Source organism: Schistocerca gregaria, chromosome 3 (genome assembly GCF_023897955.1).
Source record: "Schistocerca gregaria isolate iqSchGreg1 chromosome 3, iqSchGreg1.2, whole genome shotgun sequence".
NCBI lineage: Eukaryota > Metazoa > Arthropoda > Insecta > Orthoptera > Acrididae > Schistocerca > Schistocerca gregaria.
The window spans coordinates 683,819,478-683,839,426 of NC_064922.1; the positions used below are offsets into that span (position 1 = coordinate 683,819,478).

Here is a 19,949-nt window from a genome sequence, read left to right on the forward strand (position 1 = left end):
GTTTGTTAAGAGCATTATGTCCAGCTCTTGCCATGTTCGAGGTTGGTAGCTTAGCTGTGGAAAGAATATGTCTCGTTTCTCAATGAATTTCTTCCACAGTTTCACTGTGCACCTTGCGAACTGTTTGTTCCATACCACTTATTACTGTCAGCAAAAGTGGTACTCCACAGTGATGTTGCAAAATGAAGTTCTTTCTTAAGGGTCAACTTGCCACCCTCGTCAAAGCTTCTTGTAGTCGTATCGATAATGGTGCATTCTGTTGTTTTCCATAATGCTCCATGCTATTGCTAATGAAACTGGGCTGAATTTCCCTTTCTGCCTATCCAAGAAATTTTTTGTGCTACTATGGTTGTATCAACTTAATCATAGCTAACACTTGGTTTAAGAATCATGAAAGAAGGTTGTATACGTGGAAGAACCCTGGAGATACTAAAAGGTATCAGATAGATTATATAATGGTAAGACAGAGATTTAGGAACCAGGTTTTAAGTTGTAAGGCATTTCCAGGGGCAGATGTGGACTCTGACCACAATCTATTGGTTATGACCTGTAGATTAAAACTGAAGAAACTGCAAAAAGGTGGGAATTTAAGGAGATAAACTGAAAGAACCAGGGGTTGTACAGAGTTTCAGGGAGAGCATAAGGGAACAATTGACAGGAATGGGGGAAAGAAATACAGTAGAAGAAGAATGGGTAGCTCTGAGGGATGAGGTAGTGAAGGCAGCAGAGGATCAAGTAGCTACAAAGACGAGGGCTGCTAGAAATCCTTGGGTAATAGAAGAAATATTGAATTTAATTGATGAAAGGAGAAAATATAAAAATGCAGTAAATGAAGCAGGCGAAAAGGAATACAAACGTCTCAAAAATGAGATCGACAGGAAGTGCAAAATGGCTAAACAGGGATGGCTAGAGGACAAATGTAAGGATGTAGAAGCTTATCTCACTAGGGGTAAGATAGATACTGCCTACAGGAAAATTAAACAGACCTTTGGAGAGAAGAGAACCACGTGTATGAATATCAAGAGCTCAGATGGCAGCCCAGTTCTAAGCAAAGAAGGGAAGGCAGAAAGCTGGAAGGAGTATATAGAAGGTTTATACAAGGGCGATGTACTTGAGGACAATATTATGGAAATAGAAGAGGATGTAGATGAAGACGAATTGGGAGATACGATACTGCATGAAGAGTTTGACAGAGCACTGAAAGACCTGAGTCGAAACAAGGCCCCCGGAGTAGACAACATTCCATTAGAACTACTGACGGCCTTGGGAGAGCCAGTCATGACAAAACTCTACCAGCTGGTGAGCAAGATGTATGAGACAGGCGAAATACCCTCAGACTTCAAGAAGAATATAATAATTCCAATCCCAAAGAAAGCAGGTGCTGACAGATGTGAAAATTACCGAACTATCAGTTTAATAAGCCACGGCTGCAAAATACTAACGCGAATTCTTTACAGACGAATGGAAAAACTGGTAGATGCAGACCTCAGGGAGGATCAGTTTGGATTCCATCGAAATGTTGGAACACGTGAGGCAATACTGACCTTACGACTTATCTTAGAAGAAAGATTAAGAAAAGGCAAACCTACGTTTCTAGCATTTGTAGACTTAGAGAAAGCTTTTGACAATGTTGACTGGAATACTCTTTTTCAAATTCTAAAGGTGGCAGGGGTAAAATACAGGGAGCGAAAGGCTATTTATAATTTGTACAGAAACCAGATGGCAGTAATAAGAGTCGAGGGGCATGAAAGGGAAGCAGTGGTTGGGAAAGGAGTGAGACAGGGTTGTAGCCTCTCCCCGATGTTATTCAATCTGTATATTGAGCAAGCAGTAAAGCAAACAAAAGAAAAATTTGGAGTAGGTATTAAAATTCATGGAGACGAAGTAAAAACTTTGAGGTTCGCCGATGACATTGTAATTCTGTCAGAGACGGCAAAGGACTTGGAAGAGCAGTTGAACGGAATGGACAGTGTCTTGAAAGGAGGATATAAGATGAACATTAACAAAAGCAAAACGAGGATAATGGAATGTAGTCAAATTAAATCGGGTGATGCTGAGGGAATTAGATTAGGAAATGAGACACTTAAAGTAGTAAAGGAGTTTTGCTATTTAGGAAGTAAAATAACTGATGATGGTCGAAGTAGAGAGGATATAAAATGTAGACTGGCAATGGCAAGGAAAGCGTTTCTGAAGAAGAGAAATTTGTTAACATCGAATATAGATTTATGTATCAGGAAGTCGTTTCTGAAAGTATTTGTTTGGAGTGTAGCCATGTATGGAAGTGAAACATGGACGATTACTAGTTTGGACAAGAAGAGAATAGAAGCTTTCGAAATGTGGTGCTACAGAAGAATACTGAAGATAAGGTGGATAGATCACGTAACTAATGAGGAGGTTTTGAATAGGATTGGGGAGAAGAGAAGTTTGTGGCACAACTTGACTAGAAGAAGGGATCGGTTGGTAGGACATGTTTTGAGGCATCAAGGGATCACAAATTTAGCATTGGAGGGCAGCGTGGAGGGTAAAAATCGTAGAGGGAGACCGAGAGATGAGTACACTAAGCAGATTCAGAAGGATGTAGGTTGCAGTAGGTACTGGGAGATGAAGCAGCTTGCACAGGATAGAGTAGCATGGAGAGCTGCATCAAACCAGTCTCAGGACTGAAGACAACAACAACAACATGGTTGTATCAATCCATTACCAATCCAAAGCTGAGAACGACTCGGCCAGCTACCAGTGGATGGCCATTACCTCATGACCATTTGCATCCAACTGCTTCCTGGTGTGAACTACCCTCTCAGACAGCAGGGTGAATCTGGCGTGATAAAGTAGTCTCTCGGCTGCAGCAGTGTGATATGGTGGCTCATGAAGGCAAAACATGGAATTGTCTTCCCTTCACGACAGCATAGTAGGAAGGCTAGAGAGATAAATGAATTAATCTTCTTTAACCCGCAGCTTCCCAGATGATGCTGCATCACGTTTCCTCTCTGTAGAGGTAGGTAATATAGAAATGCATAGATTCACTGTGAAATGTACTGATAAAATTCTCTTGAGCTTCCAGCGGGTTTAAAATCCACAAACCTTAGGCCAAATACCCCTCAGCCATTGTCAAGTGGTGACTGTCTCTTGGTTACTGCTACCATCCTTATATAACTGTGCTGCCTTCTGTGACACCACTGGTGCTCGTCCAGTGCCATAAAAGGCATGGCTACGACAACTGCCAGATTTCACAAGCCATCTTCTGAAAACACGTGAGCAGAAGGACCCCACGGAGGATGCACAAAGCTACTACTGTTGCCATTCTGTGGCTCACTAACAAGAAAGAACTGCCGGCTCCTAAAGGAGCATAAAATCAATTCCGTATTCAGGGCTCCAGCAGAAATATGAGAACTCATGAGGCCTCTGAAAGATGATGTAGGTATCAGAATGCTAGGAGTATATAAAATACTGTGCGGGTGTGGATAGTTTTATGTTGGGCTGACTGTGTATACTACTGAACAGCGATGTGTTGTAAGAGACACTTTAGCCTTTGGTGCCCAGAAAAACCAGCAGTAGCAGAGCTTGCTCTAGAAAATGGATATTGTATTGTATTGTATTCAGTGAGACATCTTTTAGTACACAGACTAATAGTTTCTGGGATAGCGTCATAAAGGAAGTGACTGAGATAAAAAATTGTGATAACGCCCTCAATAAAGATAGAGGCTTGCAGGAAAGCATGGCTTGGGACCTGGCCGTTAGAAGGTTGAAGTGGGTGCGGTGAACATGCAATGCAAACTTTACCTTATATGATGCTGGAATGAGCAGCAGCGATGTCACAGAAGGCCTATGTAAATATGGTAGAACCAACCAAAAGACAGTCGCCACTTGATAATGGCTGAGGAGTATTCATCTGAAAGCTCATGGATTTTAAACCCTTGATGTGGCTAAAAGTCAAGAGAGTTTTATCAGTACATATCATGATGAAACAATGCATTCATATGTTCTTAATGCTTGTTTCTCCTGAAAAAACACTTTGTTTGCTTTGTCCTAAGAAAGTTCAATTAGCAACAAAGTGCACCTTGGCTTTAGGTCAACACCATTATATGTGCTGATGGCGACAGTCCAGGAGTAATTCACAGAAAGTCTATAGTGAATAATGCATAAATACTCAGATCTTGCAGTACTAACTGGAGGTGACTTTAGCCCACTGAGTACAGACTGGCACATCTATTGAGTCATTGCAGGGTTACAGTCTGTCACCCTTGCGAAGTACTTTTGAGTATGTTTACTGACACCTGTTTTGAGCAGCTAGTTTGGCAGCCCGCAAACTATGCAATTATCTGAAAACCATTTAGCTACAAATAGGCCGGACCTTATCAACAGCTTCAGTATAAAAATGGGGATTATCACTACAAAAGTTAATAAATCAGTCAAGAAGGATAACAGAGTTTCTGCTATGTGCAATGACTACACTCTTTTAAGATGATGAATTCTAAGGGCTGTGTATGGCCACTTATACCCACATGAATGACACATATTCCTGTATGTTTTACATATTTCTCATTAGCCACCTCCAGCAGAGATGTCGGTCTAGTAAGTGGATTAAGGATGGAAAAGACCCAAAGTGCTTTAACAATGAAATCTGCAAAATGATGAGGGGGCAAAGGCTGTTGCACTATCGGTTCAAAAGAGGAAACACAAATGACGGCAGGCAAAGGTCAGTAGAGATTCAGGCATCTGTGGGAAGATTTAAATACAAAGCTTGCAATAGCTACCATCGTAGCTGGTCGTAGGCTGTGTTCCAAAAACGAACAGCACAGAGACAGAAGTGATGAAACTTTCTGCAGGACCTGACCATCATTTTGCAGGACAATGTACAAGCACGTACAGTGCAGGCAGTTACTGATTTTTTTGGCTGATGGGGATGCTTAGTGCTATACCACCTACTGCACTCCCCTGACTTAAGCCCTTGTGAGTTCAACTCAATTTCTAAACTGAAGGAAACACTTCACGGCATTCGCTTCAGAACTGCTACAAATTCGTCGGGCAATAGACCGCACCACTCAAACTGTCAACACAACTGGCACTGCTAAGAGTATCCTACAACTTCCACATAGCTGGCAATGGGTTATACACAATGCTGGTGACTACTCTGAAGGTCAGTAACACTTTGAAATACATATCTATTTTGTACAAGTTGTAAATACATAGTTGCCACTATTAGAGTTCCAACCATTGTATAATAGACTTTCTTGAGACAAGAGCTTATACTCACAAATAAGCACAATTTTAGTAAGCATCACTCGTACGAAACTCAGCTTGCTCTTTTCTCACATGACATATTGCAAACTATGGAAGAAGAGCAACAGGAAGATCTCAAATTTCTAGATTTCCAAAAAGAAGGTGTAAGCATGTGGAATGGATTCCCTGATATGTGAGTGGCTCAAAGACTCCTTAAGTAATATAACCCAGTATGTTGTCCTTGATGGCGAATGTTCATCAGAGACAAGGGTACTGTCAGAAGTGGCCCAGAGGTCCTCGATGGTGAGTGTTTATCAGAGACAAGGATATCATCAGTAGTGTCCCTGGAAAGAGTATTAAGACTGCTATTACTTTCTATATACATAAACGATCGGTGGACTCACAGGGCAGCAATCTGCTGTTGCTTGCTGATGATGCTGTGAAGATGTCATAGTTGAGTGACTCTAAGAGAATACTAGGTGACTTAGACAAAATTTCTAGTTGGTGTGATGAAAGGCAGATAGTTTTAAATGCAGAAAAGTGTAAGTTAATGTAGATGAGTACAAAAGCAAGCTCGTACTGTTTGGATACAACATTAGTAGTGTTCTGCTTGATACAGTCGCGTAATTTAAATTTATGGGTGGAATGTTCAAAGCAATACGAAATGGAACATGCATGTGATGACTCCTGAGTGATTTCTGTAACCTAAATTAATGAACATTTTAATTAAACTGTGTTCTGATTAACAAGTGGTGAGGAAAGTCAATCTCATCGAAACAAGTGTTTATTGGAAATGGTGATGCTCATTATGGACTGAATTAGTCAAATTATATCACTGTATTCTGCTCTGATGAACTGTTACAGTATTGTGAACTGTGACATTTCCATGTAAATGTGAACTTCGTTTTTTTTTGCCACATTTAAATATTAATTTGGTGCATAAGTTCACAAATGTTTGTTTTGTATGTTGGCATTCTGGTTGCTATAGATTTATTTATCGATTGTAATTTTCTTTACTTGTAGTTCACTGTTGCTGTCCGAGTTTACACATTGTTATTCTGTTCCTTGGAGATAGTAAGTAGAGCTGTGGAGACTAAAGAATTGAGTGCCAGGTGGAGAATTCAGAACATTTCGGATATATCCTTCAATATGACTTCAACAAAGGGGTGACAGTAGTGGAGGCAGCCAGAAACATTTGCATCAGTTTTGGGGATAATGCCATTGGACAGAGTACAGCAAGAAAATGGTTTTCTCATTTTAAGGAAGATCATTTTGACAGATTCTACATGCACAGGAAAACCTTTGCCGTTTGAAGAAGATTGTTTAAACACATTAATCCACAATGATCCACATCAGTCTACGCAAGAACTGGCTAATGTGATGAACTGTGGTCATACCACCATTATGTAATGGTCTGTATTCAATGGGGTAGGTCCAAAAATTGGGTGTTTGGGTACCGCATACTTTAAGCCAAAATCACTCAAATCTGTGGGTGGCCACGTGTACACCTTTGCTTGCTCATCATCAACTGGATCATGAACAACACCGACCATTCCTATCCTGTATCGTTACTGGTGACGAGAAATGGTGTCTTTATGATAACACCAAGATAAGCAAAAGAAAGGAGCGGCTGAGCCCAAATAAAGCAGCAACTTCTTGTACTAACACCTGCAAGCACCCACAAAAGATAATGTTCTAGATCTGGTAACCCCCCCCCCCCCCCCATCCGCCCCTCAATCAACCATGGACCTTGCCGTTGGTAGGGAGGCTTGCGTGCCTCAGCAATACACATAGCCATACTGTAGGTGTAACCACAACAGAGGGGTATCTGTTGAGAGGCCATAAGATGTGTGGTTCTTGAAGAGGGGCAGCAGCATTTTCAGTAGTTGCAGGGGCAACAGTCTGGATGATTGACTGATCTGGCCTGGTATTGGTACTGTGAACAGCTGAAAGTAAGGGAAAATAATAGCTGTAATTTTTATTGAGGGCATGCAATTTGTTGTATGGTTAAATGATGAATGTGTCCTCCTGGATAAAATATTCCAGCGGTAAAATAGTCCCCTATTTGGATCTCTGGGCGGGGACTACTCAGGAGGATGTTGTTATCAGGAGAAAGAAAACTGGTGTTCTACAGATCAGAGCATGGAATGTAAGATCCCTTAATCAGGCAGGTAGATTAGGAAATTTAAAAAGGGAAATTGACAGGTTAAAGTTAGATGTAATGGGAATTAGTGAAGTCCGGTGGCAGGAGGAACAAGACCTCTGGTCAGGAGACTACAGGGTTATAAGCACACAATCAAATAGGGGTAATGCAGGAGTAGGTTTAATAATGAATAGGAAAATAGGAACGCGGGTAAGCTACTACAAACAGCATAGTGAACGCATTAATGTGGCCAAGATAGATACGAAGCCCACACCTACTACAGTAGTACAAGTTTATATGCCAACTAGCTCTGCAGATGACGAAGAAATTGAAGAAATTTATGATGAAATAAAAGAAATTATTCAGATAGTGAAGGGAGATGAAAATTTAATAGTCATGGGTGACTGGAATTTGAGTGTAGGAAAAGGGAGAGAAGGAAACATAGTAGGTGGATATGGATTGGGGCTAAGAAATGAAGGAGGAAGCCGCCTGGTAGAATTATTGTAGCTAACACTTGGTTTAAGAATCATGAAAGAAGGTTGTATACATGGAAGAACCCTGGAAATACTAAAAGGTATCAGATAGATTATATAATGGTAAGACAGAGATTCAGGAACCAAGTTTTAAATTATAAGACATTTCCAGGGGCAGATGCGGACTCTGACCACAATCTATTGGTTATGAACTGTAGATTAGAACTGACGAAACTGAAAAAAGGTGGGAATTTGAGGAGATGGGGCCAGGATAAACTGATAGAAGCAGAGGTTGTAGAGAGCTTCAGGTGGGGCATTAGGGAATGATTGACAAGAATGGGGGAAAGAAACACAGTAGAAGACGAATGGGTAGATTTGAGAGATGAAATAGTGAAGGTAGCAGAGGATCAAGTATGTAAAAAGGCAAGGGCTGATAGAAATCCTTGGGTAACAGAAGAAAAACTGAATTTAATTGGTGAAAGGAGAAAACATAAAAATGCAGTCAATGAAGCAGGCAAAAAGGAATACAAATGTCTCAAAAAATGAGATCGACAGGAAGTGCAAAATGGCTAAGGAGGGATGGCTAGAGGACAAATGTAAGGATGTAGAGGCACATATCACTAGGGATAAGATAGATACTGCATACAGGAAAATTAAAGAGACCTTGGAGAAAAGAAAACCACTTCCATGAATAGCAAGAGCTTAGATAGAAACCCAGTTCTAAGAAAAGAAGGGAAAGCAGAAAGGTGGAAGGAGTATATAGAGTGTCTATGGAAGGGTGATGTTCTTGAGGACAGTATTATAGAAATGAAAGAGAATGTAGATGAAGATGAAATGGGAGATATGATACTGCGTGAAGAGTTTGACAGAGCACTGAAATACCTAAGTCGAAACAAGGCACCAGGAGTAGACAACATCCCATTAGAACTACTGAAAGCCTTGGGAGAGCCAATCCTAACAAAACTCTATCATTTAGTGAGCAAGATGTATGAGACAGCCGAAATACCCTCAGACTTCGAAAAGAATATAATAATTCCAATCCCAAAGGAAGCAGGTGTTGACAGATGTGAAAATTACCAAACTATCAGTTTAATAAGCCATGGCTGCAAAATACTAACACGAATTCTTTACAGATGATTGGAAAAACTGGTAGAAGCCGACCTCAGGGAATATCAGTTTGGATTCCGTAGAAATGTTTGAACATGCAAGGCAATACTGATCCTCCAACTTATCTTAAAAAATAGATTACGGAAAGGCAAACCTACATTTCTAGCATTTGTAGACGTAGAGGAAGCTTTTGACAATGGTGAATGGAATACTCTCTTTCAAATCTGGAAGGTGGCAGGGATCAAATACAGGGAGCGAAATGCTATTTACAACTTGTACAGAAACCAGATGGCAGTTATAAGTGTCAAGGGACATGAAAGGGAAGCAGTGGTTGGGAAGGGAGTAAGAGAGGGTTGCAGCCTATCCCCTATGTTACTCAATCTGTATACTGAGCAAACAATAAATGAAACAAAAGAAAAATTCGGAGTAGGTATTAAAATCCATGAAGAAGAAATAAAAACCCTGAGGTTCTCCGATGACATTGTAATTCTGTCAGAGACAGCAAAGGACCTGGAAGAGCAGCTAAACGGAATGGTCAGTGTCTTGAAAGTAGGATATAAGATGAACATCAACAAAAGCGACACAAGGATAATGGAATATAGTCAAATTAAATTGGGTGATGCTGAGGGAATTAGATTAGGAAATGAGACACTTAATGTAATAAATGAGTTTTGCTATTTGGGGAGCAAAATAACTGATGATGGTCGAAGTAGACACTGGCAATGGCAAGTAAAGCGTTAATGAAAAAGAGAAATTTGTTAACATCATGTATAGATTTAAGTGCCAGGAAGCCTTTTCTAAAAGTATTTGTATGGAGTGTAGCCATGTATGGAGGTGAAACATGGACGATAAATAGTTGATACAAGAAGAGAATAGAAGCTTTCGAAATGTGGTGCTACAGAAGAATGCTGAAAATTAGATGGGTAGATCACGCAAATAATGAGGAAGTATTTAATAGAATTAGGAAGAAGGGGAGTTTGTGGCACAACTTGACTAGAAGAAGGGATTGGTTGGTAGGGCATATTCTGAGGCATAAAGGGATCACCAATATAGTATTGGAGGACAGCATGGAGGGTAAAAATCATAGAGGGAGACCATGAGATGAATACACTAAACAGATTCAGAAGGATATGGGTTGCAGTAGGTACTGGGAGATGAAGAAGCTTGCACAGGATAGAGTAGCATGGAGAGCTCCATTGAACCAGTCTCTTGACTAAAGACCATAACAACAACAACAACAACAACAACAACAACAACAACAACAGCAACAACAACATGGATCGGGTGGTACAGCAATGTGTGGTGTGATATGAATTGCTTCCCCGAGGTGTAACCATCTGTGCTGACATTTATTGTCAATAACTGAGAGGTCTTGTAGACAGAGTCTAAGAACATAGCCAGGAAGACTGTGTGAGGTGATGCTGTTCCACGATAACACCTGCTCACTGTCTGCTAGTGACAAAACACACTATACAGGAGTTAGATTGGCAAGTCATTCCGTATCCACTTTATTCACCTGATCTTGCACCCTCAAATTTTTACCTTTTCTGCTCTGTATCAAACGACTTTCAAGAAACTTCCTTTCCGAATGAAAATGGCTCAAATAGTTCTTTGCCCCAAACACATAATTTCTACAGTTGTGGAACAGAAATGTTATCTCCGCTTTGGCAGACTGTTGTAAATAGTGAAGGAGAGTTGACTACTGATGGCTTAAGTTTCTGTCATGTGTATCTGTTATGTTTGTCAGCTTACAGGCAAAATGCTACAAACTTATCCACCAACTGAATAATTAAATTCGCCCCTGGACTTTGATTGTTAGGTATTGTAGGTGCTAATCTGGTTCAGTGCATTAATATATGTTCATGGTTGACAAATGGTCACTATTTAATAACCAAGCTCCATAAAGAATAAATGCGCGAGTTAATGCAATCTAAATGGTGGTGCTGTGTACATTTTTGAGCAAACATCATCCTGCACTCATTCACACTCAAAGCACTGAGGTGATCGAGAATGGTGCTAATGAGGAGAAGAGGATATGAAAATCAGATCAGTACTGCTACAAATGGATGACCACCCTGCTCTGTGCCTCTGGTGGACTGCCATCACCTGTTGTAGTTCTGCAGCCCACAGTTCAGGTTTCATCTCTCTGCGCACCACTGCCTGTCCTCAGGTCACTACGTCACTGCCATCTACAATGTAAGCTACCTTTCCTGCCTTGCCACTGGCTGCCTGCTCTGTTGAGGTCACATCTGCTGCTGCTGACTCGATACCCAGTGTGTCAGCAATGCTGAGCTAAGCAAGCCATAACCAAAACAGCATGTGTATGCTAAAGGCTTTATGTTATGCCTACCTCACCTGCTACACCAAGAAGAAATGTCAAGCCGAGCCCTTAGTTGTCCAAATTAGATGGAATAATAATGAACTGTTTTGGTCATTCATTGCTTCTCTGCAATTTGCTGCAAAATCCTCCCCATTGTACAAACCTGAGATGTCCCAGATGGGAGATGAATGCCTCCTGAAAAGCACCAACATGGCTCCCACAACCCAGCAACAGTCATCACACTACCAACGACTACAGTAGATTATGAGCAAGAGCTAAAGGTCACACTGCTCTGATATAGGTAACCACTCCTCTATTTTAACACACTAGTCTAATGTTATACACATAGATTCCTGAAGTAAAGGCAGAATTATGAGGACGAGCTGAAAAGTAATGCCTCCAAATTTTTTATGGGAAAAGTCTTAAAGATTTTAAAATAAAACAAGTGTTACTAACAATTTCCATCTTTGTTCTTCATGGCTACATATCAATTTCTCAACATAGTCACCCCGGGGATGAATAAGTTCTTCTAAGGAGGGCCCAGTTTCTTGATACAGCAATTGCAGAATGTCTGATTTTGTTGGCGGAGCCACAACCTCACCTCTGCTTGCAAGACTTCATCACCATCAAAGTGAAGTCCTCAAAGGTGTTCTTTAAGTACTGGAAACAAATGGAAATTGGACGATGCCAAGTCAGAATTGTATGGGGTAGGATCAATAACAATGAACTCAATGCAACCACAGCAGCAGCGCGGTTCAGGACTGAAGCGCCTAGAACCGCTTGGCCACAGCGGTCGGCCCTCTTTCTCACACACCAACATAGTTACGGTAAGCACTGCCATATTACATGCTACAATTCAGAGCCCTCTAGAAGAAGAGGGGCGCAAATATGTAGGTATTAAGAATAAATATGTCGAATACTAGTCATGTTTGTTTCATTTAAAAAGCTCTAAGTTTTCACATAAAAAACTCAAAAGCATTACTTTTTACCAAACCCTCATCCATAGATTGGTGAAGCAGAACTTACAGTGCATAGACAATTAGCAAGCCTCACATTACCATAAGTAACTCAAAGAAAATTCTAAGAATGTGAAGATTTCAAAATTAACAAATATCACATAGTTAACAATAGATAACTATTTGATTCCCAAACTTAAGGGATTATTAACAAAACTGACAAAGCTTTTCTCACATAGACTTGGTCAATTCATACTTGCAATTATCAGTTTATGAAACACCCATGAACATAATGATAAGAGACATACAACTTGGCCGGCATTGCTACGAGTGTCAATCTTTAGGCATAAATAATGCACCCACAATTTTTCTAAGTATTTAGGCATCAACATCTACATCGCACTTCACAAGCCACCTAATAGAGTGGGATGGAGGGTACCTTTTGTACCACTAACTGAGCTCCCCAACCCTGTTCCACTAGTGAACAGCGTGTGGAAAGAATGATTGTCAGTAAGTCTCTTTATTGGCTCTAATATGTCAAATTTTCTCCTCTTTGTCATTACGTGAGACATGTAGAGGAGGGAGGAAGTAATATGTTGTTTGACTCTTCCCGGAAAGTGTTCTCTCAAAATTTCAATAGTAAATCTCTTCTTGATGCACATTGCCTCTCTCGTAACATCTGTGAATGGAGTTTGTTGAGCATCTCCGTAAAGCCTCTGCACCAGCTGAACAATCCTGTGATGAAGCACCCTGCTCTCAGTTGAATCTTCTCTCTCTCTTTCTCTTCTATCAGTCCTACCTGGTAACGATCCCAGATAGATGAACATCACTCAAGAATCAGTCAAACAAGCACCTTACGAGCCACTTCCTTCACGAGTGAGTTACATTTCCCTAAGATTCCCTCTATGAGTTTGGGTCTGGCATCTGCATTTCTCAGTATTCTTTATGTGGTCATTCCATTTAAGGTCACTCTGGATAGTTCCTCCTACACATTTTACAGTAGATACTGTTCCCTGTGGTTTGTTATCAATAGTGTAGCTGCACAGAAGTGGATTTCTTTTCCTATGTATATGCACCCCCCCCCCCCCCCCCCCCCCGAACCATGGACCTTGCGGTTGGTGGGGAGGCTTGCGTTTGCATGCCTCAGCGATACAGATAGCCGTACCATAGGTACAATCACAACGGAAGGGTATCTGTTAAGAGGTCAGACAAACGTGTGGTTCCTCAAGAGGGGCAGCAGCCTTTTCAGTAGTTGCAAGAGCAACAGTCTGGATGATTGACTGATCTGACATTGTAACAATAACCAAAACGGCCTTGCTGTGCTGGTACTGCGAACGGCTGAAAGCAAGGGGAAACTACGGCCGTAATTTTTCCTGAGGGCATGCAGCTTTACTGTATGATTAAATGATGATGGCGTCCTCTTGGGTAAAATATTCCGGAGGTAAAATAGTCCCCCATTCGGATCTCCAGGCGGGGACTACTGAAGAGGATGTCGTTATCAGGAGAAAGAAAACTGGCGTTCTACGGATTGGAGTGTGGAATGTCAGATTCCTTAATCGGGCAGGTAGGTTAGAAAATTTAAAAAGGGAAATTGACAGGTTAAAGTTAGATGTAATGGGAATTAGTGAAGTCCGGTGGCAGGAGGAACAAGACCTCTGGTCAGGAGACTACAGGGTTATAAGCACAAAATCAAATAGGGGTAATGCAGGAGTAGGTTTAATAATGAATAGGAAAATAGGAACGCGGGTAAGCTACTACAAACAGCATAGTGAACGCATTAATGTGGCCAAGATAGATACGAAGCCCACACCTACTACAGTAGTACAAGTTTATATGCCAACTAGCTCTCCAGATGACAAAGGAATTGAAGAAATTTATGATGAAATAAAAGAAATTATTCAGATAGTGAAGGGAGATGAAAATTTAATAGTCATGGGTGACTGGAATTTGAGTGTAGGAAAAGGGAGAGAAGGAAACGTAGTAGGTGGATATGGATTGGGGCTAAGAAATGAAGGAGGAAGCCGCCTGGTAGAATTATCGTAGCTAACACTTGGTTTAAGAACCATGAAAGAAGTTTGTATACATGGAAGAACCCTGGAAATACTAAAAGGTATCAGACAGATTACATAATGGTAAGACAAAGATTTACGAACCAGGTTTTAAATTGTAAGACATTTCCAGGGGCAGATGTGGACTCTGACCACAATCTATTGGTTATGACCTGTAGATTAGAACTGACGAAACTGAAAAAAGGTGGGAATTTAAGGAGATGGGACCTGGATAAATTGAAAGAACCAGAGGTTGTACAGAGTTTCAGGGAGAGCATAAGGGAACAATTGACAGGAATGGGGGAAATAAATACAGTAGAAGAAGAATGGGTATCTTTGAGGGATGAGGTAGTGAAGGCAGCAGAGGATCAAGTAGGTAAAAAGACGAGGGCTAGTAGAAATCCTTGGGTAACAGAAGAAATATTGAATTTAATTGATGAAAGGAGAAAATATAAAAATGCAATAAATGAAGCAGGCAAAAAGGAATACAAACGTCTCAAAAATGAGATCAACAGGAAGTGCAAAATGGCTAAGGAGGGATGGCTAGAGGACAAATGTAAGGATTTAGAGGCTTATCTCACTAGGGGTAAGATAGATACTGCCTACAGGAAAATTAAAGAGAACTTTGGAGATAAGAGAACCACTTGTATGAAGATCAAGAGCTCAGATGGAAGCCCAGTTCTAAGCAAAGAAGGGAAAGCAGAAAGGTGGAAGAAGTATATAGAGGGTCTATACAAGGGCGATATACTTGAGGACAATATTATGGAAATGGAAGAGGATGTAGATGAAGATGAAATGGGAGATACGATACTGCGGGAAGAGTTTGACATAGCACTGAAAGACCTGAGTCAAAACAAGGCCCCTGGAGTAGACAGCATTCCATTGGAACTACTGACGGCCTTGGGAGAGCCAGTCCTGACAAAACTCTACCATCTGGTGAGCAAGATGTATGAAACAGGCGAAATACCCTCAGACTTCAAGAAGAATATAATAATTCCAATCCCAAAGGAAGCAGGTGTTGACAGATGTGAAAATTACCAAACTATCAGTTTAATAAGCCATGGCTGCAAAATACTAACACGAATTCTTTACAGATGATTGGAAAAACTGGTAGAAGCCGACCTCAGGGAATATCAGTTTGGATTCCGTAGAAATGTTTGAACATGCAAGGCAATACTGATCCTCCAACTTATCTTAAAAAATAGATTACGGAAAGGCAAACCTACATTTCTAGCATTTGTAGACGTAGAGGAAGCTTTTGACAATGGTGAATGGAATACTCTCTTTCAAATCTGGAAGGTGGCAGGGATCAAATACAGGGAGCGAAATGCTATTTACAACTTGTACAGAAACCAGATGGCAGTTATAAGTGTCAAGGGACATGAAAGGGAAGCAGTGGTTGGGAAGGGAGTAAGAGAGGGTTGCAGCCTATCCCCTATGTTACTCAATCTGTATACTGAGCAAACAATAAATGAAACAAAAGAAAAATTCGGAGTAGGTATTAAAATCCATGAAGAAGAAATAAAAACCCTGAGGTTCTCCGATGACATTGTAATTCTGTCAGAGACAGCAAAGGACCTGGAAGAGCAGCTAAACGGAATGGTCAGTGTCTTGAAAGTAGGATATAAGATGAACATCAACAAAAGCGACACAAGGATAATGGAATATAGTCAAATTAAATTGGGTGATGCTGAGGGAATTAGATTAGGAAATGAGACACTTAATGTAATAAATGAGTTTTGCTATTTGGGGAGCAAAATAACTGATGATGGTCGAAGTAGACACTGGCAATGGCAAGTAAAGCGTTAATGAAAAAGAGAAATTTGTTAACATCATGTATAGATTTAAGTGCCAGGAAGCCTTTTCTAAAAGTATTTGTATGGAGTGTAGCCATGTATGGAGGTGAAACATGGACGATAAATAGTTGATACAAGAAGAGAATAGAAGCTTTCGAAATGTGGTGTTACAAAAGAATGCTGAAGATTAGATGGGTAGATCACATAACTAATGAGGAAGTATTGAATAGGATTGGGGAGAAGAGAAATTTGTGGCACAACTTGAAAGAAGAAGGGATTGGTTGGTAGGGCATATTCTGAGGCATAAAGGGATCACCAATATAGTATTGGAGGACAGCGTGGAGGGTAAAAATCGTAGAGGGAGACCAAGAGCTGAATACACTAAGCAGATTAAGAAGGATGTAGGTTGCAGTAGGTACTGGGAGATGAAGCAACTTGCACAGGATAGAGTAGCATGGAGAGCTGCATCAAACCAGTCTCAGGACTGAAGACCACAACAACAACAACGTATGTGCAATATGTTACACTTATTTACATTGAGGATAAACTGCCAGAGCCTGCACCATTCTCACTTCTCTGTACATCATTCTGCAAATTGTTACTATCTTCTAGCATTGCTATTTTGTTATAGACAACCACATCATCTGCAAACAGCCCTGAAGGACATCCAACACTTTCTATTAGATCATTTATATATATCCTAAACAGTAAAAGTTCTATCACACTTCCTTGGGGTACTCCAGAAATTACCTTTACATCTGCCAGTTTGCTCCCGTAAGAGTGACATGTTGAGTTCTGTCTGCAAGGAAGTCTTGAATCTGGTCAGGAATCTGCTCTGATATTTGATAAACTCATAATTTTTTTCACTAAACGGCAGTGCAGGATGCTGTCAGTTTGAGACGAAGCAGCTGGGATGTTTTTACTTCCCCTCTTGTTTTGCCATCGACGTCCTTAAAATTCATTTTTTCACTTCTAACTAATTACTATTAACATACATGAGTACAATCTGTATTTCCATATAAGAGAAAGATTGGACTTCAGATTTAATTTTGTGCATAGTTATATGTAGGTAATTGATTTTCTAATTTATTTTGGCTATTACTAGTTAAAACTTTCATTATAGGGTGAAATCAGTAATTGTTTCATACTTAAACTTTATTGTTGACGTATAAAAAAATATAAATTCTGTATTAATTATAAACATTTGGAAGACAAAATGCTAGTAATATTAAAGTGTCTATGTGGGCTCTATTCGAAAACAAGTTAGCAAAGCCAGCCCCTAATTAATTCCAAAGTAATTAACAGTTTTGTCAAAAGTATTGTTTGCATAACTATATTTGTTAATTTCACAATTTAAACAAATAATTCGGTCTGACTCTTGCAGTAGAAGATACAGTTAAAAGGGCACAATTTTTCATTGTATTCAGTTAATTTAATGAGTTATGTTTTAATTGTAATTTCTGTAAATTTAACTTGTGCAGTTTCAGTGCCTATTATTGTGATGATATATAAGAGCCTGATTTTTTGTCACGAGACAGTCAGTCCACGGCTGAGTTTCAGACAAGGAACCTGTGTTGGTTAGAACTACAACAATGCATCAACTTAACAGTGAAATAAATGTTACACCAATAGGCCATGTGTTAAACCAAAGACAGTGTCTGCTCCATATGTAAGTGATTATTCTGAAAGAACTGTGGATTATGTGGTTATGTTTTTACTGCTCCTAGATATTCAATAGTAAACTATTGTAGCAGTATGTGGATGTTCACCTACAACCCATTAATAAGGGTTATGAGAAGTTAAAACAATAGCGCACTGGCTATATAACTGTGTAATGTTGGGGGGTTGTGAACAGTGAAAGTAAAAGACAGTGAAATGCAAATTTGTATCTGTCGGTTACATGATTTACAGCAGACAGTAGTTGTACTTCCACAACCCATTTTTCAGCCAGTGTAGCAGCCAGTACATTAACACCAACAACAACAAACGAAGAAAACAAAATAGGCGAACTGCTACAAAATGCCTTCCTGGAGTCAAGAAACACAAGTTCAACCTATGTGCTATTGTCTATTTTTTAACATAAAACATGTTCCATAATTCTACAACAAATTGATGTCAAGGAGACAGGTCTATAATTGAGTGCACCTGTCCTAAGGCCCTACTTAACAATGGGAATGACCTGCTCTTTCTTCTAGTCACCAGGCACCCTATAATGCTGAGGCAATCTATGATAAATTACTGCCAGAAGGGGAGCAAGTTCTTTCGCATAATCTTTGTAGAATCTTATAGGTATTTTATCTGGTCCTGACATCTTACCACTAATGTAGTTGTTTTTCTATTCCACAATTGGTTATCGCAATATCTGTCATTTCAATGTTCATTCAGTGATTGAAAGGAGGGACTGTGTTATGATCTTCTGTGGTGATGCAATTTCAGAAGACCAAATTCCGTATTTTGGCCTTATCTCTGTTGTCTTCCATTTCAGTGCCAGTATGGTCACTGAGTGAATGAATAGACGCTTTTGACTCATTTACTGAGTTTACATACAGAAAAACCTCTTACAGTTTTTACTCAGATTGGTTGACAAAGTTAACCAATAAACTGCGGTAAGAGTCCACATCTGCCTCTAGAAATGTCTTACAATTTAAAACCTGGTTCCTAAATCTCTGTCTTACTATTATATACTCCATCTGAAAGCTTCCAGTATCTCCATGTTCCTTCCATGTGTACAGCCTTCTTTCATGATTCTTAAGCCAAGTGTTAGCTATGATTAAGCTCCGCTTTGTGCAAAATTCTACCAGGTGGCTTCTTCTTCCATTCCTTGATGCCAGTTCATATTCACCTACTACTTTTCTTTTTTTTTTTCCTTTTTCTACAATCGAATTCCAGTCCCCCATTAAATTATCATCCCCCTTAACTATCTGAATAATTTCTTTTACCCCATCATACATTTTTTTCAATCTCATCATCATCTGCGGAGCTAGTTGGCATATAAACTTGTACTACTGTGATAGGTGTGGGCTTTGAGTCTAATTTTGCTACAATAATGCATTCACTATGCTGTTCGTAGTAGGTTATCCATGTTCTTATTTTTTATTATTCATTATTAAACTTACCCTAGCATTACCTCTATTTCATTTTGTATTTATAACCTTATGTTCACCAAACCAGAAGTCTTGTTCCTCCTGCCATCAAACTTCCCTAATTCCCACTGTATCTAACTTTCACCTGTCCATTTCCCTTTTTAAGTTTTCTAATCTACCACACGATTAAGGGATCTCATATTCCATGCTCCGATACACAGAATGCCAGTTTTGTTTCTCCTGGTAATGATGTCCTCCTGAGTAGTCCCCACCCGGAAATCCGAATGGGGGCTATTTCACCTCCGGAATATTTCACCCAAGAGGACGCCATCATCATTTAACCATAAGGTAAAGCTGCATGCCATTGGGAAAAATTATGGTCATAGTTTCCCCATGCTTTCAGCTATTTGCAGTACTAGCACAGGCAAGGCCGTTTTGATTGATATTACAAGGCCGGATCAGTCTATCACCTAGACTGTTGCACCTGCTGCTACTGAAAATGCTGCAGGCCTTCTTCAGGAACCACACATGTTTGGCCTCTCAACAGATACACTGCCATTAGGGTTGCACCTATGGTACGGCTATCTGGATCACCGAGGCATGCAAGCCTGCCCACCAATGGCAAAGTCTATGGTTCATGGGGGCCCCACTGTGTTATGTCTATTATTTTACAGGTGTTGTGTGATTTTTCTTTCAAGAAATACATGAGAAAATTGTGGCAGTCACTGGCAGTTTGAACGCTATGTACATTCAAAGTGCCAATGACAGCCGTAATTTTCTTCTTCTTATCGTCCATACTTTCT

At 40.1% G+C, this 19,949-nt stretch overlaps 1 protein-coding gene across 2 annotated transcripts in view; it reads right to left on the bottom strand.

Moving 5' to 3' along the window:
* LOC126356045 (tumor protein p63-regulated gene 1-like protein) overlaps positions 1-19,949 on the bottom strand; it is a 159,028-nt gene that overhangs the window by 31,955 nt on the left and 107,124 nt on the right. The window lies entirely within an intron of this gene.